Below are 27,192 nucleotides of genomic sequence, written 5' to 3' on the forward strand. Positions count from 1 at the left end.
TTTGCCTCTTGTTCTGTCCCCTTTCTGGGAGCGCGGCGGCGGCCCGGGGTGGGGGTGACCCCAACCCTCAGCGCCCGCAGCGGTGCCTGGCGCCCCAGCCCGCACCGTGGGGCCTCCTCTTGTCCCAAGCCGCGACACCGCCGCCACGCGGCAGCATGCGTGGCATCTGGACTGTCAGGTCTCAGACCAAAGGTCTGCTCTGTGGGAACCGACACGCTGGAGGAAACCTTGAGAGTCTGAGAGGGGAGGGAGTTCCAGAAGAAGGCCAGGATGTCATTTTGAGGGAGTATGTGACCAGAACTCGTCCCGTTGCTTTTGGGGTTCTATGGGCTACACGCAGGAATCTTTGGTGGTGGCACCTGATGTTGGGGGATCCGGAGTCACACCCAGACCTGCTCCACAGGCCTCCTTTTACTTTTCTCTTCGGATTCATGATTTTTAAAAAGTGTCTCTTACCTCTATTATTGCATTTTCTTTTCTCTCTCTTTTCAAGCAGATGATGGGAGTACAAGTATTCAGGTGACATGTGTTGCCCGTGCCCCCCTCCCCCCTGTGTTCTTATTCATATACCTCTCATGTTGCTCCAGCGTATTGTGGGGGTACCAATGTTGGGGTCGGGTGCGTTGCCCTCTCCAAGCCTCCCCCCTCGGGTCAGAGCTTCAAGTGCGCCCATCCCCCAGTGGGTGCGCACCCACCCCATTCCTAATGGAGGTGTATGCCCCTCCCCTCCCCCCACCCGCCCGACACCCACCCGATGAAGGTGATTCCTCTCCGTCCACTTAGGTGTCCATCCGTTCGTACCAATTTGCTGGTGAGCGCGCTCACGTGGTGCTCGTGTGTCCGTTCTTGGGATACCTGGCTTACTGGAACGGGTTCCAGCTCTGGCCAGGAGAACACGAGAGGTGCCCTCTCACCGCTGCTCCTCACAGCCGAATGGCACTCCGTGGTGTCCACGCGCCACATTTTATTGATGCACTCCTGGATGGATGGGCACTCGGGTCGCTTCCACGTCTTTGCGATTGTGAATTGTGCCCTAACTGTCACCCTAACCCTTACCCAGCCCGTCTCCTCTGCCCCTGCCTGACGCACTCCTCCCCGGCCAGGCCCGTCACTGTCCTGGGCCCCCGCCTGACCGGCTCCTCCCCGCCCGGCCTGTCACCGTCCTCTGCCCCTGCCTGACATGCTCCTTCCCGCCCGGCCTCTCACCGTCCTCGGCCCCTGCCTGACCGGCTCCTCCGTCACCTGGGCCTTCCAAGGGCTTGGTGTGGACGCTGCTTCCAGGAAGCCCTCCAGAAACCCGGCAGCAGGGTGGCCGCAGCAGTCTCCAGCAGCCGTCCCTAAGTCGCGTGAGTGCGGGGGACGTGCCCCCGCTGTGCCGCGGGGGCCCAGCCTGGTGTCTTCCCTGAGGCCCTGCGGCTGCCGGCTGGGCGGCTGGGCTGCCGCTCCCCGCAAGGGGAGAGCCGCGGAGGTGGGGACCGCCTCCTGATGGGGACGTACACGCAGCTCTCCACGTCGGATTCCGGGGCTCTCTGTCCTGCCCGAAGGCCCAGCTGGCCTGCGGGTCCTTAGAGTGGCGAAAACATCCGAAAGCTGAGATTGAGGGTCCGGTGGGTGTCTGCACTTTTGTGCTGGGCACCCCAGGGAGGCCCGGGGGCTGGCTGGACAATGTGGTCTGCTGGGCGGGGGGGGGTTGGAGGAGCAACTGATGCCCTTTGCACTTTGGGTAGCAAGAGTCTGAGGTGTCTCTGAGCCCTGTGCCATGTCGCGGGGGGGGGGGGGGGGGCGGGGGGGAGGAGGAGGAGGAGGAGGAGGTGGGAAGGGCCGGGGCCTGCAGTCCTGTTCCCGGGGTGGCACGGCAAGTGGCTTCTTCCACAGGCTGCTTGGCCTGGGCTCCCTGCACCTGGGCCTTTGGAGGACTGGCCCCGTGCTTGCCAACACTTCCTGCAGGGACCCAGAGCTGGGAGGTTGCACCTCTCAGCCCTGGGTCGGGCAGAGCCCCAGCGGGCCATGCCCACAGCCTCTCTCAGCACCGGTCCCCCAGAAGGCTCCTTTGGGACCAGGATTCTCTTGCGGTGACTCTTTAAGGTCTGGCCCCTGGATGGAGGGGCACCAGGAGTAGAGGAGCAGGAAGGGGAAGGGGGTGGCCATGCGAGGGGACACTTTGAGGCCAAGTCCCAGCTTCAGCCTGATCCTCCTGGGAACCCCGCTCTGAGACAAAGAGCCGGGCTTCGCATTCCCACAGCACCCAGTCCTGGGCTGAGGACACCTGGGGCGTTGGGAACTCCCTGGCTTCTCCTTGGCTTAACATCTGGAGCTGCTTGTGAATCGCGCCGCCACACACCCCCGAGTGCAGGTGTCTTCCGCACAGACTGCGGGCCTCGCTCTTCTGAATGCCGCTAGCTCGCCACCCACCCACGGGTGAACCTGGTCAGGGTGCTTTCTCTAAGGGGCAGACTCTTTTCCGGGCGGGCTACCGGTGTCTCTGTTTGCTCCTTTCTTTCTTCCATTTCGGGAAAGTCTTCCTTGCTGGGTGTGGAAATCTCCTATGCCTTCCCTCGCCTATTCTGTCAGCTTTCAAATTCTCTTTCAGTTGCCACCCTCACAGATGGATTAGGAAACTCTTTCCGGTGCACTCATTAGTGAAATGACCTCAAGGAAGCTGGAATCCAATATCTAATGGCCGATTTTTAGCGAGTCCACACGCCAGGGTGGTCGGGGTCCAATGCAGCCCCGGCCAGGCCCAGGCCCCTTGGACTGGGCCACAGGAGGACACAGAGGAGGGTCCCGGCCCCCACGAAGCGGTGCCCGCAGTTCTCCACGGGCTTGGGCGTTTTCCAGAGGAAGGAGATGGAGGGGACTGATTTCTTCAGCGCCCCACAAACCACGGCACCCCACCCCACCCATGGGACACATCCCCAGAGGGAGACGCCCCATACACTGGCTGTGCCCCAGCCCTGGCCCGGGGGAATAGGCGGCAGCCCACCCACAGGGCGGGGGGGGGGGCGCAGCTGAAAGGGGTTGTGGGGGAGGGCGGCCCCTGGCTGGGGTCAAAGGGCGAGCGACCCGCGCGCGCGTGCGCAGTCAGCGGCGGCGACGCGCTGGGGGTGGGCAGCGGGTAGGTGAAGGAGGCCGGGCGAGGAGACGAGGGGGGCTGGGAGGGCTCCACCTTGGCGAGTCCAGCCGTGGAGGCGCATCTTGTGTGAGTGTGAGTGAGTGTGAGTGTGTGTGTGTGTGTGTATAGAGAGACAGCCCCCCGCCCCGCCCCGCCCCGCCCCGCCCATCACCCCCGTCCCTGGGAGCCCGCGGGACCCGGCCGGCGAACTCAACAGGCCCGGCCCGGCCCGGCGCGGGGCCTGGGGCGGGAGGCGGCGGGAAAGCGCAGAGAGGCTCGGCTTCTTGAGCGGGGCAGGGGCGCCCTCCGCCGCCGTCTAGGGCCACACCACCCTGAACGCCCCCGATCTCGTCTGGTCTCGGAAGCTAAGCAGGGTCGGGCCTGGTTAGTACTTGGATGGGAGACCGCCTGGGAATACCGGGTGCCACAGGCTGCTGCTTTTTATTTATTTTTTTTTTGCCTCTTGTTCTGTCCCCTTTCTGGGAGCGCGGCGGCGGCCCGGGGTGGGGGTGACCCCAACCCTCAGCGCCCGCAGCGGTGCCTGGCGCCCCAGCCCGCACCGTGGGGCCTCCTCTTGTCCCAAGCCGCGACACCGCCGCCACGCGGCAGCATGCGTGGCATCTGGACTGTCAGGTCTCAGACCAAAGGTCTGCTCTGTGGGAACCGACACGCTGGAGGAAACCTTGAGAGTCTGAGAGGGGAGGGAGTTCCAGAAGAAGGCCAGGATGTCATTTTGAGGGAGTATGTGACCAGAACTCGTCCCGTTGCTTTTGGGGTTCTATGGGCTACACGCAGGAATCTTTGGTGGTGGCACCTGATGTTGGGGGATCCGGAGTCACACCCAGACCTGCTCCACAGGCCTCCTTTTACTTTTCTCTTCGGATTCATGATTTTTAAAAAGTGTCTCTTACCTCTATTATTGCATTTTCTTTTCTCTCTCTTTTCAAGCAGATGATGGGAGTACAAGTATTCAGGTGACATGTGTTGCCCGTGCCCCCCTCCCCCCTGTGTTCTTATTCATATACCTCTCATGTTGCTCCAGCGTATTGTGGGGGTACCAATGTTGGGGTCGGGTGCGTTGCCCTCTCCAAGCCTCCCCCCTCGGGTCAGAGCTTCAAGTGCGCCCATCCCCCAGTGGGTGCGCACCCACCCCATTCCTAATGGAGGTGTATGCCCCTCCCCTCCCCCCACCCGCCCGACACCCACCCGATGAAGGTGATTCCTCTCCGTCCACTTAGGTGTCCATCCGTTCGTACCAATTTGCTGGTGAGCGCGCTCACGTGGTGCTCGTGTGTCCGTTCTTGGGATACCTGGCTTACTGGAACGGGTTCCAGCTCTGGCCAGGAGAACACGAGAGGTGCCCTCTCACCGCTGCTCCTCACAGCCGAATGGCACTCCGTGGTGTCCACGCGCCACATTTTATTGATGCACTCCTGGATGGATGGGCACTCGGGTCGCTTCCACGTCTTTGCGATTGTGAATTGTGCCCTAACTGTCACCCTAACCCTTACCCAGCCCGTCTCCTCTGCCCCTGCCTGACGCACTCCTCCCCGGCCAGGCCCGTCACTGTCCTGGGCCCCCGCCTGACCGGCTCCTCCCCGCCCGGCCTGTCACCGTCCTCTGCCCCTGCCTGACATGCTCCTTCCCGCCCGGCCTCTCACCGTCCTCGGCCCCTGCCTGACCGGCTCCTCCGTCACCTGGGCCTTCCAAGGGCTTGGTGTGGACGCTGCTTCCAGGAAGCCCTCCAGAAACCCGGCAGCAGGGTGGCCGCAGCAGTCTCCAGCAGCCGTCCCTAAGTCGCGTGAGTGCGGGGGACGTGCCCCCGCTGTGCCGCGGGGGCCCAGCCTGGTGTCTTCCCTGAGGCCCTGCGGCTGCCGGCTGGGCTGCCGCTCCCCGCAAGGGGAGAGCCGCGGAGGTGGGGACCGCCTCCTGATGGGGACGTACACGCAGCTCTCCACGTCGGATTCCGGGGCTCTCTGTCCTGCCCGAAGGCCCAGCTGGCCTGCGGGTCCTTAGAGTGGCGAAAACATCCGAAAGCTGAGATTGAGGGTCCGGTGGGTGTCTGCACTTTTGTGCTGGGCACCCCAGGGAGGCCCGGGGGCTGGCTGGACAATGTGGTCTGCTGGGCGGGGGGGGGGTTGGAGGAGCAACTGATGCCCTTTGCACTTTGGGTAGCAAGAGTCTGAGGTGTCTCTGAGCCCTGTGCCATGTCGCGGGGGGGGGGGGGCCGGGGGCGAGGAGGAGGAGGAGGAGGAGGTGGGAAGGGCCGGGGCCTGCAGTCCTGTTCCCGGGGTGGCACGGCAAGTGGCTTCTTCCACAGGCTGCTTGGCCTGGGCTCCCTGCACCTGGGCCTTTGGAGGACTGGCCCCGTGCTTGCCAACACTTCCTGCAGGGACCCAGAGCTGGGAGGTTGCACCTCTCAGCCCTGGGTCGGGCAGAGCCCCAGCGGGCCATGCCCACAGCCTCTCTCAGCACCGGTCCCCCAGAAGGCTCCTTTGGGACCAGGATTCTCTTGCGGTGACTCTTTAAGGTCTGGCCCCTGGATGGAGGGGCACCAGGAGTAGAGGAGCAGGAAGGGGAAGGGGGTGGCCATGCGAGGGGACACTTTGAGGCCAAGTCCCAGCTTCAGCCTGATCCTCCTGGGAACCCCGCTCTGAGACAAGGAGCCGGGCTTCGCATTCCCACAGCACCCAGTCCTGGGCTGAGGACACCTGGGGCGTTGGGAACTCCCTGGCTTCTCCTTGGCTTAACATCTGGAGCTGCTTGTGAATCGCGCCGCCACACACCCCCGAGTGCAGGTGTCTTCCGCACAGACTGCGGGCCTCGCTCTTCTGAATGCCGCTAGCTCGCCACCCACCCACGGGTGAACCTGGTCAGGGTGCTTTCTCTAAGGGGCAGACTCTTTTCCGGGCGGGCTACCGGTGTCTCTGTTTGCTCCTTTCTTTCTTCCATTTCGGGAAAGTCTTCCTTGCTGGGTGTGGAAATCTCCTATGCCTTCCCTCGCCTATTCTGTCAGCTTTCAAATTCTCTTTCAGTTGCCACCCTCACAGATGGATTAGGAAACTCTTTCCGGTGCACTCATTAGTGAAATGACCTCAAGGAAGCTGGAATCCAATATCTAATGGCCGATTTTTAGCGAGTCCACACGCCAGGGTGGTCGGGGTCCAATGCAGCCCCGGCCAGGCCCAGGCCCCTTGGACTGGGCCACAGGAGGACACAGAGGAGGGTCCCGGCCCCCACGAAGCGGTGCCCGCAGTTCTCCACGGGCTTGGGCGTTTTCCAGAGGAAGGAGATGGAGGGGACTGATTTCTTCAGCGCCCCACAAACCACGGCACCCCACCCCACCCATGGGACACATCCCCAGAGGGAGACGCCCCATACACTGGCTGTGCCCCAGCCCTGGCCCGGGGGAATAGGCGGCAGCCCACCCACAGGGCGGGGGGGGGGCGCAGCTGAAAGGGGTTGTGGGGGAGGGCGGCCCCTGGCTGGGGTCAAAGGGCGAGCGACCCGCGCGCGCGTGCGCAGTCAGCGGCGGCGACGCGCTGGGGGTGGGCAGCGGGTAGGTGAAGGAGGCCGGGCGAGGAGACGAGGGGGGCTGGGAGGGCTCCACCTTGGCGAGTCCAGCCGTGGAGGCGCATCTTGTGTGAGTGTGAGTGAGTGTGAGTGTGTGTGTGTGTGTATAGAGAGACAGCCCCCCGCCCCGCCCCGCCCCGCCCCGCCCATCACCCCCGTCCCTGGGAGCCCGCGGGACCCGGCCGGCGAACTCAACAGGCCCGGCCCGGCCCGGCGCGGGGCCTGGGGCGGGAGGCGGCGGGAAAGCGCAGAGAGGCTCGGCTTCTTGAGCGGGGCAGGGGCGCCCTCCGCCGCCGTCTAGGGCCACACCACCCTGAACGCCCCCGATCTCGTCTGGTCTCGGAAGCTAAGCAGGGTCGGGCCTGGTTAGTACTTGGATGGGAGACCGCCTGGGAATACCGGGTGCCACAGGCTGCTGCTTTTTATTTATTTTTTTTTTGCCTCTTGTTCTGTCCCCTTTCTGGGAGCGCGGCGGCGGCCCGGGGTGGGGGTGACCCCAACCCTCAGCGCCCGCAGCGGTGCCTGGCGCCCCAGCCCGCACCGTGGGGCCTCCTCTTGTCCCAAGCCGCGACACCGCCGCCACGCGGCAGCATGCGTGGCATCTGGACTGTCAGGTCTCAGACCAAAGGTCTGCTCTGTGGGAACCGACACGCTGGAGGAAACCTTGAGAGTCTGAGAGGGGAGGGAGTTCCAGAAGAAGGCCAGGATGTCATTTTGAGGGAGTATGTGACCAGAACTCGTCCCGTTGCTTTTGGGGTTCTATGGGCTACACGCAGGAATCTTTGGTGGTGGCACCTGATGTTGGGGGATCCGGAGTCACACCCAGACCTGCTCCACAGGCCTCCTTTTACTTTTCTCTTCGGATTCATGATTTTTAAAAAGTGTCTCTTACCTCTATTATTGCATTTTCTTTTCTCTCTCTTTTCAAGCAGATGATGGGAGTACAAGTATTCAGGTGACATGTGTTGCCCGTGCCCCCCTCCCCCCTGTGTTCTTATTCATATACCTCTCATGTTGCTCCAGCGTATTGTGGGGGTACCAATGTTAGGGTCGGGTGCGTTGCCCTCTCCAAGCCTCCCCCCTCGGGTCAGAGCTTCAAGTGCGCCCATCCCCCAGTGGGTGCGCACCCACCCCATTCCTAATGGAGGTGTATGCCCCTCCCCTCCCCCCACCCGCCCGACACCCACCCGATGAAGGTGATTCCTCTCCGTCCACTTAGGTGTCCATCCGTTCGTACCAATTTGCTGGTGAGCGCGCTCACGTGGTGCTCGTGTGTCCGTTCTTGGGATACCTGGCTTACTGGAACGGGTTCCAGCTCTGGCCAGGAGAACACGAGAGGTGCCCTCTCACCGCTGCTCCTCACAGCCGAATGGCACTCCGTGGTGTCCACGCGCCACATTTTATTGATGCACTCCTGGATGGATGGGCACTCGGGTCGCTTCCACGTCTTTGCGATTGTGAATTGTGCCCTAACTGTCACCCTAACCCTTACCCAGCCCGTCTCCTCTGCCCCTGCCTGACGCACTCCTCCCCGGCCAGGCCCGTCACTGTCCTGGGCCCCCGCCTGACCGGCTCCTCCCCGCCCGGCCTGTCACCGTCCTCTGCCCCTGCCTGACATGCTCCTTCCCGCCCGGCCTCTCACCGTCCTCGGCCCCTGCCTGACCGGCTCCTCCGTCGCCTGGGCCTTCCAAGGGCTTGGTGTGGACGCTGCTTCCAGGAAGCCCTCCAGAAACCCGGCAGCAGGGTGGCCGCAGCAGTCTCCAGCAGCCGTCCCTAAGTCGCGTGAGTGCGGGGGACGTGCCCCCGCTGTGCCGCGGGGGCCCAGCCTGGTGTCTTCCCTGAGGCCCTGCGGCTGCCGGCTGGGCTGCCGCTCCCCGCAAGGGGAGAGCCGCGGAGGTGGGGACCGCCTCCTGATGGGGACGTACACGCAGCTCTCCACGTCGGATTCCGGGGCTCTCTGTCCTGCCCGAAGGCCCAGCTGGCCTGCGGGTCCTTAGAGTGGCGAAAACATCCGAAAGCTGAGATTGAGGGTCCGGTGGGTGTCTGCACTTTTGTGCTGGGCACCCCAGGGAGGCCCGGGGGCTGGCTGGACAATGTGGTCTGCTGGGCGGGGGGGGGGTTGGAGGAGCAACTGATGCCCTTTGCACTTTGGGTAGCAAGAGTCTGAGGTGTCTCTGAGCCCTGTGCCATGTCGCGGGGGGGGGGGGGCCGGGGGCGAGGAGGAGGAGGAGGAGGAGGTGGGAAGGGCCGGGGCCTGCAGTCCTGTTCCCGGGGTGGCACGGCAAGTGGCTTCTTCCACAGGCTGCTTGGCCTGGGCTCCCTGCACCTGGGCCTTTGGAGGACTGGCCCCGTGCTTGCCAACACTTCCTGCAGGGACCCAGAGCTGGGAGGTTGCACCTCTCAGCCCTGGGTCGGGCAGAGCCCCAGCGGGCCATGCCCACAGCCTCTCTCAGCACCGGTCCCCCAGAAGGCTCCTTTGGGACCAGGATTCTCTTGCGGTGACTCTTTAAGGTCTGGCCCCTGGATGGAGGGGCACCAGGAGTAGAGGAGCAGGAAGGGGAAGGGGGTGGCCATGCGAGGGGACACTTTGAGGCCAAGTCCCAGCTTCAGCCTGATCCTCCTGGGAACCCCGCTCTGAGACAAGGAGCCGGGCTTCGCATTCCCACAGCACCCAGTCCTGGGCTGAGGACACCTGGGGCGTTGGGAACTCCCTGGCTTCTCCTTGGCTTAACATCTGGAGCTGCTTGTGAATCGCGCCGCCACACACCCCCGAGTGCAGGTGTCTTCCGCACAGACTGCGGGCCTCGCTCTTCTGAATGCCGCTAGCTCGCCACCCACCCACGGGTGAACCTGGTCAGGGTGCTTTCTCTAAGGGGCAGACTCTTTTCCGGGCGGGCTACCGGTGTCTCTGTTTGCTCCTTTCTTTCTTCCATTTCGGGAAAGTCTTCCTTGCTGGGTGTGGAAATCTCCTATGCCTTCCCTCGCCTATTCTGTCAGCTTTCAAATTCTCTTTCAGTTGCCACCCTCACAGATGGATTAGGAAACTCTTTCCGGTGCACTCATTAGTGAAATGACCTCAAGGAAGCTGGAATCCAATATCTAATGGCCGATTTTTAGCGAGTCCACACGCCAGGGTGGTCGGGGTCCAATGCAGCCCCGGCCAGGCCCAGGCCCCTTGGACTGGGCCACAGGAGGACACAGAGGAGGGTCCCGGCCCCCACGAAGCGGTGCCCGCAGTTCTCCACGGGCTTGGGCGTTTTCCAGAGGAAGGAGATGGAGGGGACTGATTTCTTCAGCGCCCCACAAACCACGCCACCCCACCCCACCCATGGGACACATCCCCAGAGGGAGACGCCCCATACACTGGCTGTGCCCCAGCCCTGGCCCGGGGGAATAGGCGGCAGCCCACCCACAGGGCGGGGGGGGGGCGCAGCTGAAAGGGGTTGTGGGGGAGGGCGGCCCCTGGCTGGGGTCAAAGGGCGAGCGACCCGCGCGCGCGTGCGCAGTCAGCGGCGGCGACGCGCTGGGGGTGGGCAGCGGGTAGGTGAAGGAGGCCGGGCGAGGAGACGAGGGGGGCTGGGAGGGCTCCACCTTGGCGAGTCCAGCCGTGGAGGCGCATCTTGTGTGAGTGTGAGTGAGTGTGAGTGTGTGTGTGTGTGTATAGAGAGACAGCCCCCCGCCCCGCCCCGCCCCGCCCCGCCCATCACCCCCGTCCCTGGGAGCCCGCGGGACCCGGCCGGCGAACTCAACAGGCCCGGCCCGGCCCGGCGCGGGGCCTGGGGCGGGAGGCGGCGGGAAAGCGCAGAGAGGCTCGGCTTCTTGAGCGGGGCAGGGGCGCCCTCCGCCGCCGTCTAGGGCCACACCACCCTGAACGCCCCCGATCTCGTCTGGTCTCGGAAGCTAAGCAGGGTCGGGCCTGGTTAGTACTTGGATGGGAGACCGCCTGGGAATACCGGGTGCCACAGGCTGCTGCTTTTTATTTATTTTTTTTTTGCCTCTTGTTCTGTCCCCTTTCTGGGAGCGCGGCGGCGGCCCGGGGTGGGGGTGACCCCAACCCTCAGCGCCCGCAGCGGTGCCTGGCGCCCCAGCCCGCACCGTGGGGCCTCCTCTTGTCCCAAGCCGCGACACCGCCGCCACGCGGCAGCATGCGTGGCATCTGGACTGTCAGGTCTCAGACCAAAGGTCTGCTCTGTGGGAACCGACACGCTGGAGGAAACCTTGAGAGTCTGAGAGGGGAGGGAGTTCCAGAAGAAGGCCAGGATGTCATTTTGAGGGAGTATGTGACCAGAACTCGTCCCGTTGCTTTTGGGGTTCTATGGGCTACACGCAGGAATCTTTGGTGGTGGCACCTGATGTTGGGGGATCCGGAGTCACACCCAGACCTGCTCCACAGGCCTCCTTTTACTTTTCTCTTCGGATTCATGATTTTTAAAAAGTGTCTCTTACCTCTATTATTGCATTTTCTTTTCTCTCTCTTTTCAAGCAGATGATGGGAGTACAAGTATTCAGGTGACATGTGTTGCCCGTGCCCCCCTCCCCCCTGTGTTCTTATTCATATACCTCTCATGTTGCTCCAGCGTATTGTGGGGGTACCAATGTTAGGGTCGGGTGCGTTGCCCTCTCCAAGCCTCCCCCCTCGGGTCAGAGCTTCAAGTGCGCCCATCCCCCAGTGGGTGCGCACCCACCCCATTCCTAATGGAGGTGTATGCCCCTCCCCTCCCCCCACCCGCCCGACACCCACCCGATGAAGGTGATTCCTCTCCGTCCACTTAGGTGTCCATCCGTTCGTACCAATTTGCTGGTGAGCGCGCTCACGTGGTGCTCGTGTGTCCGTTCTTGGGATACCTGGCTTACTGGAACGGGTTCCAGCTCTGGCCAGGAGAACACGAGAGGTGCCCTCTCACCGCTGCTCCTCACAGCCGAATGGCACTCCGTGGTGTCCACGCGCCACATTTTATTGATGCACTCCTGGATGGATGGGCACTCGGGTCGCTTCCACGTCTTTGCGATTGTGAATTGTGCCCTAACTGTCACCCTAACCCTTACCCAGCCCGTCTCCTCTGCCCCTGCCTGACGCACTCCTCCCCGGCCAGGCCCGTCACTGTCCTGGGCCCCCGCCTGACCGGCTCCTCCCCGCCCGGCCTGTCACCGTCCTCTGCCCCTGCCTGACATGCTCCTTCCCGCCCGGCCTCTCACCGTCCTCGGCCCCTGCCTGACCGGCTCCTCCGTCGCCTGGGCCTTCCAAGGGCTTGGTGTGGACGCTGCTTCCAGGAAGCCCTCCAGAAACCCGGCAGCAGGGTGGCCGCAGCAGTCTCCAGCAGCCGTCCCTAAGTCGCGTGAGTGCGGGGGACGTGCCCCCGCTGTGCCGCGGGGGCCCAGCCTGGTGTCTTCCCTGAGGCCCTGCGGCTGCCGGCTGGGCTGCCGCTCCCCGCAAGGGGAGAGCCGCGGAGGTGGGGACCGCCTCCTGATGGGGACGTACACGCAGCTCTCCACGTCGGATTCCGGGGCTCTCTGTCCTGCCCGAAGGCCCAGCTGGCCTGCGGGTCCTTAGAGTGGCGAAAACATCCGAAAGCTGAGATTGAGGGTCCGGTGGGTGTCTGCACTTTTGTGCTGGGCACCCCAGGGAGGCCCGGGGGCTGGCTGGACAATGTGGTCTGCTGGGCGGGGGGGGGGGTTGGAGGAGCAACTGATGCCCTTTGCACTTTGGGTAGCAAGAGTCTGAGGTGTCTCTGAGCCCTGTGCCATGTCGCGGGGGGGGGGGCCGGGGGGGAGGAGGAGGAGGAGGAGGAGGTGGGAAGGGCCGGGGCCTGCAGTCCTGTTCCCGGGGTGGCACGGCAAGTGGCTTCTTCCACAGGCTGCTTGGCCTGGGCTCCCTGCACCTGGGCCTTTGGAGGACTGGCCCCGTGCTTGCCAACACTTCCTGCAGGGACCCAGAGCTGGGAGGTTGCACCTCTCAGCCCTGGGTCGGGCAGAGCCCCAGCGGGCCATGCCCACAGCCTCTCTCAGCACCGGTCCCCCAGAAGGCTCCTTTGGGACCAGGATTCTCTTGCGGTGACTCTTTAAGGTCTGGCCCCTGGATGGAGGGGCACCAGGAGTAGAGGAGCAGGAAGGGGAAGGGGGTGGCCATGCGAGGGGACACTTTGAGGCCAAGTCCCAGCTTCAGCCTGATCCTCCTGGGAACCCCGCTCTGAGACAAGGAGCCGGGCTTCGCATTCCCACAGCACCCAGTCCTGGGCTGAGGACACCTGGGGCGTTGGGAACTCCCTGGCTTCTCCTTGGCTTAACATCTGGAGCTGCTTGTGAATCGCGCCGCCACACACCCCCGAGTGCAGGTGTCTTCCGCACAGACTGCGGGCCTCGCTCTTCTGAATGCCGCTAGCTCGCCACCCACCCACGGGTGAACCTGGTCAGGGTGCTTTCTCTAAGGGGCAGACTCTTTTCCGGGCGGGCTACCGGTGTCTCTGTTTGCTCCTTTCTTTCTTCCATTTCGGGAAAGTCTTCCTTGCTGGGTGTGGAAATCTCCTATGCCTTCCCTCGCCTATTCTGTCAGCTTTCAAATTCTCTTTCAGTTGCCACCCTCACAGATGGATTAGGAAACTCTTTCCGGTGCACTCATTAGTGAAATGACCTCAAGGAAGCTGGAATCCAATATCTAATGGCCGATTTTTAGCGAGTCCACACGCCAGGGTGGTCGGGGTCCAATGCAGCCCCGGCCAGGCCCAGGCCCCTTGGACTGGGCCACAGGAGGACACAGAGGAGGGTCCCGGCCCCCACGAAGCGGTGCCCGCAGTTCTCCACGGGCTTGGGCGTTTTCCAGAGGAAGGAGATGGAGGGGACTGATTTCTTCAGCGCCCCACAAACCACGGCACCCCACCCCACCCATGGGACACATCCCCAGAGGGAGACGCCCCATACACTGGCTGTGCCCCAGCCCTGGCCCGGGGGAATAGGCGGCAGCCCACCCACAGGGCGGGGGGGGGCGCAGCTGAAAGGGGTTGTGGGGGAGGGCGGCCCCTGGCTGGGGTCAAAGGGCGAGCGACCCGCGCGCGCGTGCGCAGTCAGCGGCGGCGACGCGCTGGGGGTGGGCAGCGGGTAGGTGAAGGAGGCCGGGCGAGGAGACGAGGGGGGCTGGGAGGGCTCCACCTTGGCGAGTCCAGCCGTGGAGGCGCATCTTGTGTGAGTGTGAGTGAGTGTGAGTGTGTGTGTGTGTGTATAGAGAGACAGCCCCCCGCCCCGCCCCGCCCCGCCCCGCCCATCACCCCCGTCCCTGGGAGCCCGCGGGACCCGGCCGGCGAACTCAACAGGCCCGGCCCGGCCCGGCGCGGGGCCTGGGGCGGGAGGCGGCGGGAAAGCGCAGAGAGGCTCGGCTTCTTGAGCGGGGCAGGGGCGCCCTCCGCCGCCGTCTAGGGCCACACCACCCTGAACGCCCCCGATCTCGTCTGGTCTCGGAAGCTAAGCAGGGTCGGGCCTGGTTAGTACTTGGATGGGAGACCGCCTGGGAATACCGGGTGCCACAGGCTGCTGCTTTTTATTTATTTTTTTTTTGCCTCTTGTTCTGTCCCCTTTCTGGGAGCGCGGCGGCGGCCCGGGGTGGGGGTGACCCCAACCCTCAGCGCCCGCAGCGGTGCCTGGCGCCCCAGCCCGCACCGTGGGGCCTCCTCTTGTCCCAAGCCGCGACACCGCCGCCACGCGGCAGCATGCGTGGCATCTGGACTGTCAGGTCTCAGACCAAAGGTCTGCTCTGTGGGAACCGACACGCTGGAGGAAACCTTGAGAGTCTGAGAGGGGAGGGAGTTCCAGAAGAAGGCCAGGATGTCATTTTGAGGGAGTATGTGACCAGAACTCGTCCCGTTGCTTTTGGGGTTCTATGGGCTACACGCAGGAATCTTTGGTGGTGGCACCTGATGTTGGGGGATCCGGAGTCACACCCAGACCTGCTCCACAGGCCTCCTTTTACTTTTCTCTTCGGATTCATGATTTTTAAAAAGTGTCTCTTACCTCTATTATTGCATTTTCTTTTCTCTCTCTTTTCAAGCAGATGATGGGAGTACAAGTATTCAGGTGACATGTGTTGCCCGTGCCCCCCTCCCCCCTGTGTTCTTATTCATATACCTCTCATGTTGCTCCAGCGTATTGTGGGGGTACCAATGTTAGGGTCGGGTGCGTTGCCCTCTCCAAGCCTCCCCCCTCGGGTCAGAGCTTCAAGTGCGCCCATCCCCCAGTGGGTGCGCACCCACCCCATTCCTAATGGAGGTGTATGCCCCTCCCCTCCCCCCACCCGCCCGACACCCACCCGATGAAGGTGATTCCTCTCCGTCCACTTAGGTGTCCATCCGTTCGTACCAATTTGCTGGTGAGCGCGCTCACGTGGTGCTCGTGTGTCCGTTCTTGGGATACCTGGCTTACTGGAACGGGTTCCAGCTCTGGCCAGGAGAACACGAGAGGTGCCCTCTCACCGCTGCTCCTCACAGCCGAATGGCACTCCGTGGTGTCCATGCGCCACATTTTATTGATGCACTCCTGGATGGATGGGCACTCGGGTCGCTTCCACGTCTTTGCGATTGTGAATTGTGCCCTAACTGTCACCCTAACCCTTACCCAGCCCGTCTCCTCTGCCCCTGCCTGACGCACTCCTCCCCGGCCAGGCCCGTCACTGTCCTGGGCCCCCGCCTGACCGGCTCCTCCCCGCCCGGCCTGTCACCGTCCTCTGCCCCTGCCTGACATGCTCCTTCCCGCCCGGCCTCTCACCGTCCTCGGCCCCTGCCTGACCGGCTCCTCCGTCACCTGGGCCTTCCAAGGGCTTGGTGTGGACGCTGCTTCCAGGAAGCCCTCCAGAAACCCGGCAGCAGGGTGGCCGCAGCAGTCTCCAGCAGCCGTCCCTAAGTCGCGTGAGTGCGGGGGACGTGCCCCCGCTGTGCCGCGGGGGCCCAGCCTGGTGTCTTCCCTGAGGCCCTGCGGCTGCCGGCTGGGCTGCCGCTCCCCGCAAGGGGAGAGCCGCGGAGGTGGGGACCGCCTCCTGATGGGGACGTACACGCAGCTCTCCACGTCGGATTCCGGGGCTCTCTGTCCTGCCCGAAGGCCCAGCTGGCCTGCGGGTCCTTAGAGTGGCGAAAACATCCGAAAGCTGAGATTGAGGGTCCGGTGGGTGTCTGCACTTTTGTGCTGGGCACCCCAGGGAGGCCCGGGGGCTGGCTGGACAATGTGGTCTGCTGGGCGGGGGGGGGGGTTGGAGGAGCAACTGATGCCCTTTGCACTTTGGGTAGCAAGAGTCTGAGGTGTCTCTGAGCCCTGTGCCATGTCGCGGGGGGGGGGGGGGCGGGGGGGAGGAGGAGGAGGTGGGAAGGGCCGGGGCCTGCAGTCCTGTTCCCGGGGTGGCACGGCAAGTGGCTTCTTCCACAGGCTGCTTGGCCTGGGCTCCCTGCACCTGGGCCTTTGGAGGACTGGCCCCGTGCTTGCCAACACTTCCTGCAGGGACCCAGAGCTGGGAGGTTGCACCTCTCAGCCCTGGGTCGGGCAGAGCCCCAGCGGGCCATGCCCACAGCCTCTCTCAGCACCGGTCCCCCAGAAGGCTCCTTTGGGACCAGGATTCTCTTGCGGTGACTCTTTAAGGTCTGGCCCCTGGATGGAGGGGCACCAGGAGTAGAGGAGCAGGAAGGGGAAGGGGGTGGCCATGCGAGGGGACACTTTGAGGCCAAGTCCCAGCTTCAGCCTGATCCTCCTGGGAACCCCGCTCTGAGACAAGGAGCCAGGCTTCGCATTCCCACAGCACCCAGTCCTGGGCTGAGGACACCTGGGGCGTTGGGAACTCCCTGGCTTCTCCTTGGCTTAACATCTGGAGCTGCTTGTGAATCGCGCCGCCACACACCCCCGAGTGCAGGTGTCTTCCGCACAGACTGCGGGCCTCGCTCTTCTGAATGCCGCTAGCTCGCCACCCACCCACGGGTGAACCTGGTCAGGGTGCTTTCTCTAAGGGGCAGACTCTTTTCCGGGCGGGCTACCGGTGTCTCTGTTTGCTCCTTTCTTTCTTCCATTTCGGGAAAGTCTTCCTTGCTGGGTGTGGAAATCTCCTATGCCTTCCCTCGCCTATTCTGTCAGCTTTCAAATTCTCTTTCAGTGGCCACCCTCACAGATGGATTAGGAAACTCTTTCCGGTGCACTCATTAGTGAAATGACCTCAAGGAAGCTGGAATCCAATATCTAATGGCCGATTTTTAGCGAGTCCACACGCCAGGGTGGTCGGGGTCCAATGCAGCCCCGGCCAGGCCCAGGCCCCTTGGACTGGGCCACAGGAGGACACAGAGGAGGGTCCCGGCCCCCACGAAGCGGTGCCCGCAGTTCTCCACGGGCTTGGGCGTTTTCCAGAGGAAGGAGATGGAGGGGACTGATTTCTTCAGCGCCCCACAAACCACGGCACCCCACCCCACCCATGGGACACATCCCCAGAGGGAGACGCCCCATACACTGGCTGTGCCCCAGCCCTGGCCCGGGGGAATAGGCGGCAGCCCACCCACAGGGCGGGGGGGGGGCGCAGCTGAAAGGGGTTGTGGGGGAGGGCGGCCCCTGGCTGGGGTCAAAGGGCGAGCGACCCGCGCGCGCGTGCGCAGTCAGCGGCGGCGACGCGCTGGGGGTGGGCAGCGGGTAGGTGAAGGAGGCCGGGCGAGGAGACGAGGGGGGCTGGGAGGGCTCCACCTTGGCGAGTCCAGCCGTGGAGGCGCATCTTGTGTGAGTGTGAGTGAGTGTGAGTGTGTGTGTGTGTGTATAGAGAGACAGCCCCCCGCCCCGCCCCGCCCCGCCCCGCCCATCACCCCCGTCCCTGGGAGCCCGCGGGACCCGGCCGGCGAACTCAACAGGCCCGGCCCGGCCCGGCGCGGGGCCTGGGGCGGGAGGCGGCGGAAAAGCGCAGAGAGGCTCGGCTTCTTGAGCGGGGCAGGGGCGCCCTCCGCCGCCGTCTAGGGCCACACCACCCTGAACGCCCCCGATCTCGTCTGGTCTCGGAAGCTAAGCAGGGTCGGGCCTGGTTAGTACTTGGATGGGAGACCGCCTGGGAATACCGGGTGCCACAGGCTGCTGCTTTTTATTTATTTTTTTTTTGCCTCTTGTTCTGTCCCCTTTCTGGGAGCGCGGCGGCGGCCCGGGGTGGGGGTGACCCCAACCCTCAGCGCCCGCAGCGGTGCCTGGCGCCCCAGCCCGCACCGTGGGGCCTCCTCTTGTCCCAAGCCGCGACACCGCCGCCACGCGGCAGCATGCGTGGCATCTGGACTGTCAGGTCTCAGACCAAAGGTCTGCTCTGTGGGAACCGACACGCTGGAGGAAACCTTGAGAGTCTGAGAGGGGAGGGAGTTCCAGAAGAAGGCCAGGATGTCATTTTGAGGGAGTATGTGACCAGAACTCGTCCCGTTGCTTTTGGGGTTCTATGGGCTACACGCAGGAATCTTTGGTGGTGGCACCTGATGTTGGGGGATCCGGAGTCACACCCAGACCTGCTCCACAGGCCTCCTTTTACTTTTCTCTTCGGATTCATGATTTTTAAAAAGTGTCTCTTACCTCTATTATTGCATTTTCTTTTCTCTCTCTTTTCAAGCAGATGATGGGAGTACAAGTATTCAGGTGACATGTGTTGCCCGTGCCCCCCTCCCCCCTGTGTTCTTATTCATATACCTCTCATGTTGCTCCAGCGTATTGTGGGGGTACCAATGTTAGGGTCGGGTGCGTTGCCCTCTCCAAGCCTCCCCCCTCGGGTCAGAGCTTCAAGTGCGCCCATCCCCCAGTGGGTGCGCACCCACCCCATTCCTAATGGAGGTGTATGCCCCTCCCCTCCCCCCACCCGCCCGACACCCACCCGATGAAGGTGATTCCTCTCCGTCCACTTAGGTGTCCATCCGTTCGTACCAATTTGCTGGTGAGCGCGCTCACGTGGTGCTCGTGTGTCCGTTCTTGGGATACCTGGCTTACTGGAACGGGTTCCAGCTCTGGCCAGGAGAACACGAGAGGTGCCCTCTCACCGCTGCTCCTCACAGCCGAATGGCACTCCGTGGTGTCCACGCGCCACATTTTATTGATGCACTCCTGGATGGATGGGCACTCGGGTCGCTTCCACGTCTTTGCGATTGTGAATTGTGCCCTAACTGTCACCCTAACCCTTACCCAGCCCGTCTCCTCTGCCCCTGCCTGACGCACTCCTCCCCGGCCAGGCCCGTCACTGTCCTGGGCCCCCGCCTGACCGGCTCCTCCCCGCCCGGCCTGTCACCGTCCTCTGCCCCTGCCTGACATGCTCCTTCCCGCCCGGCCTCTCACCGTCCTCGGCCCCTGCCTGACCGGCTCCTCCGTCACCTGGGCCTTCCAAGGGCTTGGTGTGGACGCTGCTTCCAGGAAGCCCTCCAGAAACCCGGCAGCAGGGTGGCCGCAGCAGTCTCCAGCAGCCGTCCCTAAGTCGCGTGAGTGCGGGGGACGTGCCCCCGCTGTGCCGCGGGGGCCCAGCCTGGTGTCTTCCCTGAGGCCCTGCGGCTGCCGGCTGGGCTGCCGCTCCCCGCAAGGGGAGAGCCGCGGAGGTGGGGACCGCCTCCTGATGGGGACGTACACGCAGCTCTCCACGTCGGATTCCGGGGCTCTCTGTCCTGCCCGAAGGCCCAGCTGGCCTGCGGGTCCTTAGAGTGGCGAAAACATCCGAAAGCTGAGATTGAGGGTCCGGTGGGTGTCTGCACTTTTGTGCTGGGCACCCCAGGGAGGCCCGGGGGCTGGCTGGACAATGTGGTCTGCTGGGCGGGGGGGGGGGTTGGAGGAGCAACTGATGCCCTTTGCACTTTGGGTAGCAAGAGTCTGAGGTGTCTCTGAGCCCTGTGCCATGTCGCGGGGGGGGGGGGGGGGCCGGGGGCGAGGAGGAGGAGGAGGAGGAGGAGGTGGGAAGGGCCGGGGCCTGCAGTCCTGTTCCCGGGGTGGCACGGCAAGTGGCTTCTTCCACAGGCTGCTTGGCCTGGGCTCCCTGCACCTGGGCCTTTGGAGGACTGGCCCCGTGCTTGCCAACACTTCCTGCAGGGACCCAGAGCTGGGAGGTTGCACCTCTCAGCCCTGGGTCGGGCAGAGCCCCAGCGGGCCATGCCCACAGCCTCTCTCAGCACCGGTCCCCCAGAAGGCTCCTTTGGGACCAGGATTCTCTTGCGGTGACTCTTTAAGGTCTGGCCCCTGGATGGAGGGGCACCAGGAGTAGAGGAGCAGGAAGGGGAAGGGGGTGGCCATGCGAGGGGACACTTTGAGGCCAAGTCCCAGCTTCAGCCTGATCCTCCTGGGAACCCCGCTCTGAGACAAGGAGCCGGGCTTCGCATTCCCACAGCACCCAGTCCTGGGCTGAGGACACCTGGGGCGTTGGGAACTCCCTGGCTTCTCCTTGGCTTAACATCTGGAGCTGCTTGTGAATCGCGCCGCCACACACCCCCGAGTGCAGGTGTCTTCCGCACAGACTGCGGGCCTCGCTCTTCTGAATGCCGCTAAGCTCGCCACCCACCCACGGGTGAACCTGGTCAGGGTGCTTTCTCTAAGGGGCAGACTCTTTTCCGGGCGGGCTACCGGTGTCTCTGTTTGCTCCTTTCTTTCTTCCATTTCGGGAAAGTCTTCCTTGCTGGGTGTGGAAATCTCCTATGCCTTCCCTCGCCTATTCTGTCAGCTTTCAAATTCTCTTTCAGTTGCCACCCTCACAGATGGATTAGGAAACTCTTTCCGGTGCACTCATTAGTGAAATGACCTCAAGGAAGCTGGAATCCAATATCTAATGGCCGATTTTTAGCGAGTCCACACGCCAGGGTGGTCGGGGTCCAATGCAGCCCCGGCCAGGCCCAGGCCCCTTGGACTGGGCCACAGGAGGACACAGAGGAGGGTCCCGGCCCCCACGAAGCGGTGCCCGCAGTTCTCCACGGGCTTGGGCGTTTTCCAGAGGAAGGAGATGGAGGGGACTGATTTCTTCAGCGCCCCACAAACCACGGCACCCCACCCCACCCATGGGACACATCCCCAGAGGGAGACGCCCCATACACTGGCTGTGCCCCAGCCCTGGCCCGGGGGAATAGGCGGCAGCCCACCCACAGGGCGGGGGGGGGGGCGCAGCTGAAAGGGGTTGTGGGGGAGGGCGGCCCCTGGCTGGGGTCAAAGGGCGAGCGACCCGCGCGCGCGTGCGCAGTCAGCGGCGGCGACGCGCTGGGGGTGGGCAGCGGGTAGGTGAAGGAGGCCGGGCGAGGAGACGAGGGGGGCTGGGAGGGCTCCACCTTGGCGAGTCCAGCCGTGGAGGCGCATCTTGTGTGAGTGTGAGTGAGTGTGAGTGTGTGTGTGTGTGTATAGAGAGACAGCCCCCCGCCCCGCCCCGCCCCGCCCCGCCCATCACCCCCGTCCCTGGGAGCCCGCGGGACCCGGCCGGCGAACTCAACAGGCCCGGCCCGGCCCGGCGCGGGGCCTGGGGCGGGAGGCGGCGGGAAAGCGCAGAGAGGCTCGGCTTCTTGAGCGGGGCAGGGGCGCCCTCCGCCGCCGTCTAGGGCCACACCACCCTGAACGCCCCCGATCTCGTCTGGTCTCGGAAGCTAAGCAGGGTCGGGCCTGGTTAGTACTTGGATGGGAGACCGCCTGGGAATACCGGGTGCCACAGGCTGCTGCTTTTTATTTATTTTTTTTTTGCCTCTTGTTCTGTCCCCTTTCTGGGAGCGCGGCGGCGGCCCGGGGTGGGGGTGACCCCAACCCTCAGCGCCCGCAGCGGTGCCTGGCGCCCCAGCCCGCACCGTGGGGCCTCCTCTTGTCCCAAGCCGCGACACCGCCGCCACGCGGCAGCATGCGTGGCATCTGGACTGTCAGGTCTCAGACCAAAGGTCTGCTCTGTGGGAACCGACACGCTGGAGGAAACCTTGAGAGTCTGAGAGGGGAGGGAGTTCCAGAAGAAGGCCAGGATGTCATTTTGAGGGAGTATGTGACCAGAACTCGTCCCGTTGCTTTTGGGGTTCTATGGGCTACACGCAGGAATCTTTGGTGGTGGCACCTGATGTTGGGGGATCCGGAGTCACACCCAGACCTGCTCCACAGGCCTCCTTTTACTTTTCTCTTCGGATTCATGATTTTTAAAAAGTGTCTCTTACCTCTATTATTGCATTTTCTTTTCTCTCTCTTTTCAAGCAGATGATGGGAGTACAAGTATTCAGGTGACATGTGTTGCCCGTGCCCCCCTCCCCCCTGTGTTCTTATTCATATACCTCTCATGTTGCTCCAGCGTATTGTGGGGGTACCAATGTTAGGGTCGGGTGCGTTGCCCTCTCCAAGCCTCCCCCCTCGGGTCAGAGCTTCAAGTGCGCCCATCCCCCAGTGGGTGCGCACCCACCCCATTCCTAATGGAGGTGTATGCCCCTCCCCTCCCCCCACCCGCCCGACACCCACCCGATGAAGGTGATTCCTCTCCGTCCACTTAGGTGTCCATCCGTTCGTACCAATTTGCTGGTGAGCGCGCTCACGTGGTGCTCGTGTGTCCGTTCTTGGGATACCTGGCTTACTGGAACGGGTTCCAGCTCTGGCCAGGAGAACACGAGAGGTGCCCTCTCACCGCTGCTCCTCACAGCCGAATGGCACTCCGTGGTGTCCACGCGCCACATTTTATTGATGCACTCCTGGATGGATGGGCACTCGGGTCGCTTCCACGTCTTTGCGATTGTGAATTGTGCCCTAACTGTCACCCTAACCCTTACCCAGCCCGTCTCCTCTGCCCCTGCCTGACGCACTCCTCCCCGGCCAGGCCCGTCACTGTCCTGGGCCCCCGCCTGACCGGCTCCTCCCCGCCCGGCCTGTCACCGTCCTCTGCCCCTGCCTGACATGCTCCTTCCCGCCCGGCCTCTCACCGTCCTCGGCCCCTGCCTGACCGGCTCCTCCGTCGCCTGGGCCTTCCAAGGGCTTGGTGTGGACGCTGCTTCCAGGAAGCCCTCCAGAAACCCGGCAGCAGGGTGGCCGCAGCAGTCTCCAGCAGCCGTCCCTAAGTCGCGTGAGTGCGGGGGACGTGCCCCCGCTGTGCCGCGGGGGCCCAGCCTGGTGTCTTCCCTGAGGCCCTGCGGCTGCCGGCTGGGCGGCTGGGCTGCCGCTCCCCGCAAGGGGAGAGCCGCGGAGGTGGGGACCGCCTCCTGATGGGGACGTACACGCAGCTCTCCACGTCGGATTCCGGGGCTCTCTGTCCTGCCCGAAGGCCCAGCTGGCCTGCGGGTCCTTAGAGTGGCGAAAACATCCGAAAGCTGAGATTGAGGGTCCGGTGGGTGTCTGCACTTTTGTGCTGGGCACCCCAGGGAGGCCCGGGGGCTGGCTGGACAATGTGGTCTGCTGGGCGGGGGGGGGTTGGAGGAGCAACTGATGCCCTTTGCACTTTGGGTAGCAAGAGTCTGAGGTGTCTCTGAGCCCTGTGCCATGTCGCGGGGGGGGGGGGGGGGGGCGGGGGGGAGGAGGAGGAGGAGGAGGAGGTGGGAAGGGCCGGGGCCTGCAGTCCTGTTCCCGGGGTGGCACGGCAAGTGGCTTCTTCCACAGGCTGCTTGGCCTGGGCTCCCTGCACCTGGGCCTTTGGAGGACTGGCCCCGTGCTTGCCAACACTTCCTGCAGGGACCCAGAGCTGGGAGGTTGCACCTCTCAGCCCTGGGTCGGGCAGAGCCCCAGCGGGCCATGCCCACAGCCTCTCTCAGCACCGGTCCCCCAGAAGGCTCCTTTGGGACCAGGATTCTCTTGCGGTGACTCTTTAAGGTCTGGCCCCTGGATGGAGGGGCACCAGGAGTAGAGGAGCAGGAAGGGGAAGGGGGTGGCCATGCGAGGGGACACTTTGAGGCCAAGTCCCAGCTTCAGCCTGATCCTCCTGGGAACCCCGCTCTGAGACAAGGAGCCGGGCTTCGCATTCCCACAGCACCCAGTCCTGGGCTGAGGACACCTGGGGCGTTGGGAACTCCCTGGCTTCTCCTTGGCTTAACATCTGGAGCTGCTTGTGAATCGCGCCGCCACACACCCCCGAGTGCAGGTGTCTTCCGCACAGACTGCGGGCCTCGCTCTTCTGAATGCCGCTAGCTCGCCACCCACCCACGGGTGAACCTGGTCAGGGTGCTTTCTCTAAGGGGCAGACTCTTTTCCGGGCGGGCTACCGGTGTCTCTGTTTGCTCCTTTCTTTCTTCCATTTCGGGAAAGTCTTCCTTGCTGGGTGTGGAAATCTCCTATGCCTTCCCTCGCCTATTCTGTCAGCTTTCAAATTCTCTTTCAGTTGCCACCCTCACAGATGGATTAGGAAACTCTTTCCGGTGCACTCATTAGTGAAATGACCTCAAGGAAGCTGGAATCCAATATCTAATGGCCGATTTTTAGCGAGTCCACACGCCAGGGTGGTCGGGGTCCAATGCAGCCCCGGCCAGGCCCAGGCCCCTTGGACTGGGCCACAGGAGGACACAGAGGAGGGTCCCGGCCCCCACGAAGCGGTGCCCGCAGTTCTCCACGGGCTTGGGCGTTTTCCAGAGGAAGGAGATGGAGGGGACTGATTTCTTCAGCGCCCCACAAACCACGGCACCCCACCCCACCCATGGGACACATCCCCAGAGGGAGACGCCCCATACACTGGCTGTGCCCCAGCCCTGGCCCGGGGGAATAGGCGGCAGCCCACCCACAGGGCGGGGGGGGGGGCGCAGCTGAAAGGGGTTGTGGGGGAGGGCGGCCCCTGGCTGGGGTCAAAGGGCGAGCGACCCGCGCGCGCGTGCGCAGTCAGCGGCGGCGACGCGCTGGGGGTGGGCAGCGGGTAGGTGAAGGAGGCCGGGCGAGGAGACGAGGGGGGCTGGGAGGGCTCCACCTTGGCGAGTCCAGCCGTGGAGGCGCATCTTGTGTGAGTGTGAGTGAGTGTGAGTGTGTGTGTGTGTGTGTATAGAGAGACAGCCCCCCGCCCCGCCCCGCCCCGCCCCGCCCATCACCCCCGTCCCTGGGAGCCCGCGGGACCCGGCCGGCGAACTCAACAGGCCCGGCCCGGCCCGGCGCGGGGCCTGGGGCGGGAGGCGGCGGGAAAGCGCAGAGAGGCTCGGCTTCTTGAGCGGGGCAGGGGCGCCCTCCGCCGCCGTCTAGGGCCACACCACCCTGAACGCCCCCGATCTCGTCTGGTCTCGGAAGCTAAGCAGGGTCGGGCCTGGTTAGTACTTGGATGGGAGACCGCCTGGGAATACCGGGTGCCACAGGCTGCTGCTTTTTATTTATTTTTTTTTTGCCTCTTGTTCTGTCCCCTTTCTGGGAGCGCGGCGGCGGCCCGGGGTGGGGGTGACCCCAACCCTCAGCGCCCGCAGCGGTGCCTGGCGCCCCAGCCCGCACCGTGGGGCCTCCTCTTGTCCCAAGCCGCGACACCGCCGCCACGCGGCAGCATGCGTGGCATCTGGACTGTCAGGTCTCAGACCAAAGGTCTGCTCTGTGGGAACCGACACGCTGGAGGAAACCTTGAGAGTCTGAGAGGGGAGGGAGTTCCAGAAGAAGGCCAGGATGTCATTTTGAGGGAGTATGTGACCAGAACTCGTCCCGTTGCTTTTGGGGTTCTATGGGCTACACGCAGGAATCTTTGGTGGTGGCACCTGATGTTGGGGGATCCGGAGTCACACCCAGACCTGCTCCACAGGCCTCCTTTTACTTTTCTCTTCGGATTCATGATTTTTAAAAAGTGTCTCTTACCTCTATTATTGCATTTTCTTTTCTCTCTCTTTTCAAGCAGATGATGGGAGTACAAGTATTCAGGTGACATGTGTTGCCCGTGCCCCCCTCCCCCCTGTGTTCTTATTCATATACCTCTCATGTTGCTCCAGCGTATTGTGGGGGTACCAATGTTGGGGTCGGGTGCGTTGCCCTCTCCAAGCCTCCCCCCTCGGGTCAGAGCTTCAAGTGCGCCCATCCCCCAGTGGGTGCGCACCCACCCCATTCCTAATGGAGGTGTATGCCCCTCCCCTCCCCCCACCCGCCCGACACCCACCCGATGAAGGTGATTCCTCTCCGTCCACTTAGGTGTCCATCCGTTCGTACCAATTTGCTGGTGAGCGCGCTCACGTGGTGCTCGTGTGTCCGTTCTTGGGATACCTGGCTTACTGGAACGGGTTCCAGCTCTGGCCAGGAGAACACGAGAGGTGCCCTCTCACCGCTGCTCCTCACAGCCGAATGGCACTCCGTGGTGTCCACGCGCCACATTTTATTGATGCACTCCTGGATGGATGGGCACTCGGGTCGCTTCCACGTCTTTGCGATTGTGAATTGTGCCCTAACTGTCACCCTAACCCTTACCCAGCCCGTCTCCTCTGCCCCTGCCTGACGCACTCCTCCCCGTCCAGGCCCGTCACTGTCCTGGGCCCCCGCCTGACCGGCTCCTCCCCGCCCGGCCTGTCACCGTCCTCTGCCCCTGCCTGACATGCTCCTTCCCGCCCGGCCTCTCACCGTCCTCGGCCCCTGCCTGACCGGCTCCTCCGTCACCTGGGCCTTCCAAGGGCTTGGTGTGGACGCTGCTTCCAGGAAGCCCTCCAGAAACCCGGCAGCAGGGTGGCCGCAGCAGTCTCCAGCAGCCGTCCCTAAGTCGCGTGAGTGCGGGGGACGTGCCCCCGCTGTGCCGCGGGGGCCCAGCCTGGTGTCTTCCCTGAGGCCCTGCGGCTGCCGGCTGGGCGGCTGGGCTGCCGCTCCCCGCAAGGGGAGAGCCGCGGAGGTGGGGACCGCCTCCTGATGGGGACGTACACGCAGCTCTCCACGTCGGATTCCGGGGCTCTCTGTCCTGCCCGAAGGCCCAGCTGGCCTGCGGGTCCTTAGAGTGGCGAAAACATCCGAAAGCTGAGATTGAGGGTCCGGTGGGTGTCTGCACTTTTGTGCTGGGCACCCCAGGGAGGCCCGGGGGCTGGCTGGACAATGTGGTCTGCTGGGCGGGGGGGGGTTGGAGGAGCAACTGATGCCCTTTGCACTTTGGGTAGCAAGAGTCTGAGGTGTCTCTGAGCCCTGTGCCATGTCGCGGGGGGGGGGGGGGGGGGCGGGGGGGAGGAGGAGGAGGAGGAGGAGGTGGGAAGGGCCGGGGCCTGCAGTCCTGTTCCCGGGGTGGCACGGCAAGTGGCTTCTTCCACAGGCTGCTTGGCCTGGGCTCCCTGCACCTGGGCCTTTGGAGGACTGGCCCCGTGCTTGCCAACACTTCCTGCAGGGACCCAGAGCTGGGAGGTTGCACCTCTCAGCCCTGGGTCGGGCAGAGCCCCAGCGGGCCATGCCCACAGCCTCTCTCAGCACCGGTCCCCCAGAAGGCTCCTTTGGGACCAGGATTCTCTTGCGGTGACTCTTTAAGGTCTGGCCCCTGGATGGAGGGGCACCAGGAGTAGAGGAGCAGGAAGGGGAAGGGGGTGGCCATGCGAGGGGACACTTTGAGGCCAAGTCCCAGCTTCAGCCTGATCCTCCTGGGAACCCCGCTCTGAGACAAGGAGCCGGGCTTCGCATTCCCACAGCACCCAGTCCTGGGCTGAGGACACCTGGGGCGTTGGGAACTCCCT

The 27,192-nt window shown here is 64.0% G+C and overlaps 7 non-coding genes across 7 annotated transcripts; all 7 read left to right on the plus strand.

Moving 5' to 3' along the window:
• Positions 1-3,426: 3,426 nt before the first annotated feature.
• On the plus strand, positions 3,427-3,545 carry LOC142867181 (5S ribosomal RNA). Its single transcript, XR_012916908.1, has one exon. It is a non-coding gene; the product is annotated as a 5S ribosomal RNA (ribosomal RNA).
• Positions 3,546-6,980: 3,435 nt separating this feature from the next.
• LOC142867291 (5S ribosomal RNA) lies at positions 6,981-7,099 on the plus strand. The gene has a single exon (XR_012916923.1). It is a non-coding gene; the product is annotated as a 5S ribosomal RNA (ribosomal RNA).
• A 3,435-nt stretch (positions 7,100-10,534) lies between these two features.
• Positions 10,535-10,653, plus strand: LOC142867302 (5S ribosomal RNA). Its single transcript, XR_012916934.1, has one exon. It is a non-coding gene; the product is annotated as a 5S ribosomal RNA (ribosomal RNA).
• A 3,433-nt stretch (positions 10,654-14,086) lies between these two features.
• Positions 14,087-14,205, plus strand: LOC142867313 (5S ribosomal RNA). The gene has a single exon (XR_012916945.1). It is a non-coding gene; the product is annotated as a 5S ribosomal RNA (ribosomal RNA).
• Positions 14,206-17,632: 3,427 nt separating this feature from the next.
• Positions 17,633-17,751, plus strand: LOC142867324 (5S ribosomal RNA). Its single transcript, XR_012916956.1, has one exon. It is a non-coding gene; the product is annotated as a 5S ribosomal RNA (ribosomal RNA).
• Positions 17,752-21,195: 3,444 nt separating this feature from the next.
• LOC142867187 (5S ribosomal RNA) lies at positions 21,196-21,314 on the plus strand. The gene has a single exon (XR_012916913.1). It is a non-coding gene; the product is annotated as a 5S ribosomal RNA (ribosomal RNA).
• A 3,449-nt stretch (positions 21,315-24,763) lies between these two features.
• Positions 24,764-24,882, plus strand: LOC142867198 (5S ribosomal RNA). The gene has a single exon (XR_012916914.1). It is a non-coding gene; the product is annotated as a 5S ribosomal RNA (ribosomal RNA).
• The last annotated feature ends 2,310 nt before the right edge of the window (positions 24,883-27,192 follow it).

Source organism: Microcebus murinus, unplaced genomic scaffold (genome assembly GCF_040939455.1).
Source record: "Microcebus murinus isolate Inina unplaced genomic scaffold, M.murinus_Inina_mat1.0 scaf014_hap2_Mmur4.0, whole genome shotgun sequence".
In the NCBI taxonomy this organism is placed as follows: Eukaryota; Metazoa; Chordata; class Mammalia; order Primates; family Cheirogaleidae; genus Microcebus; species Microcebus murinus.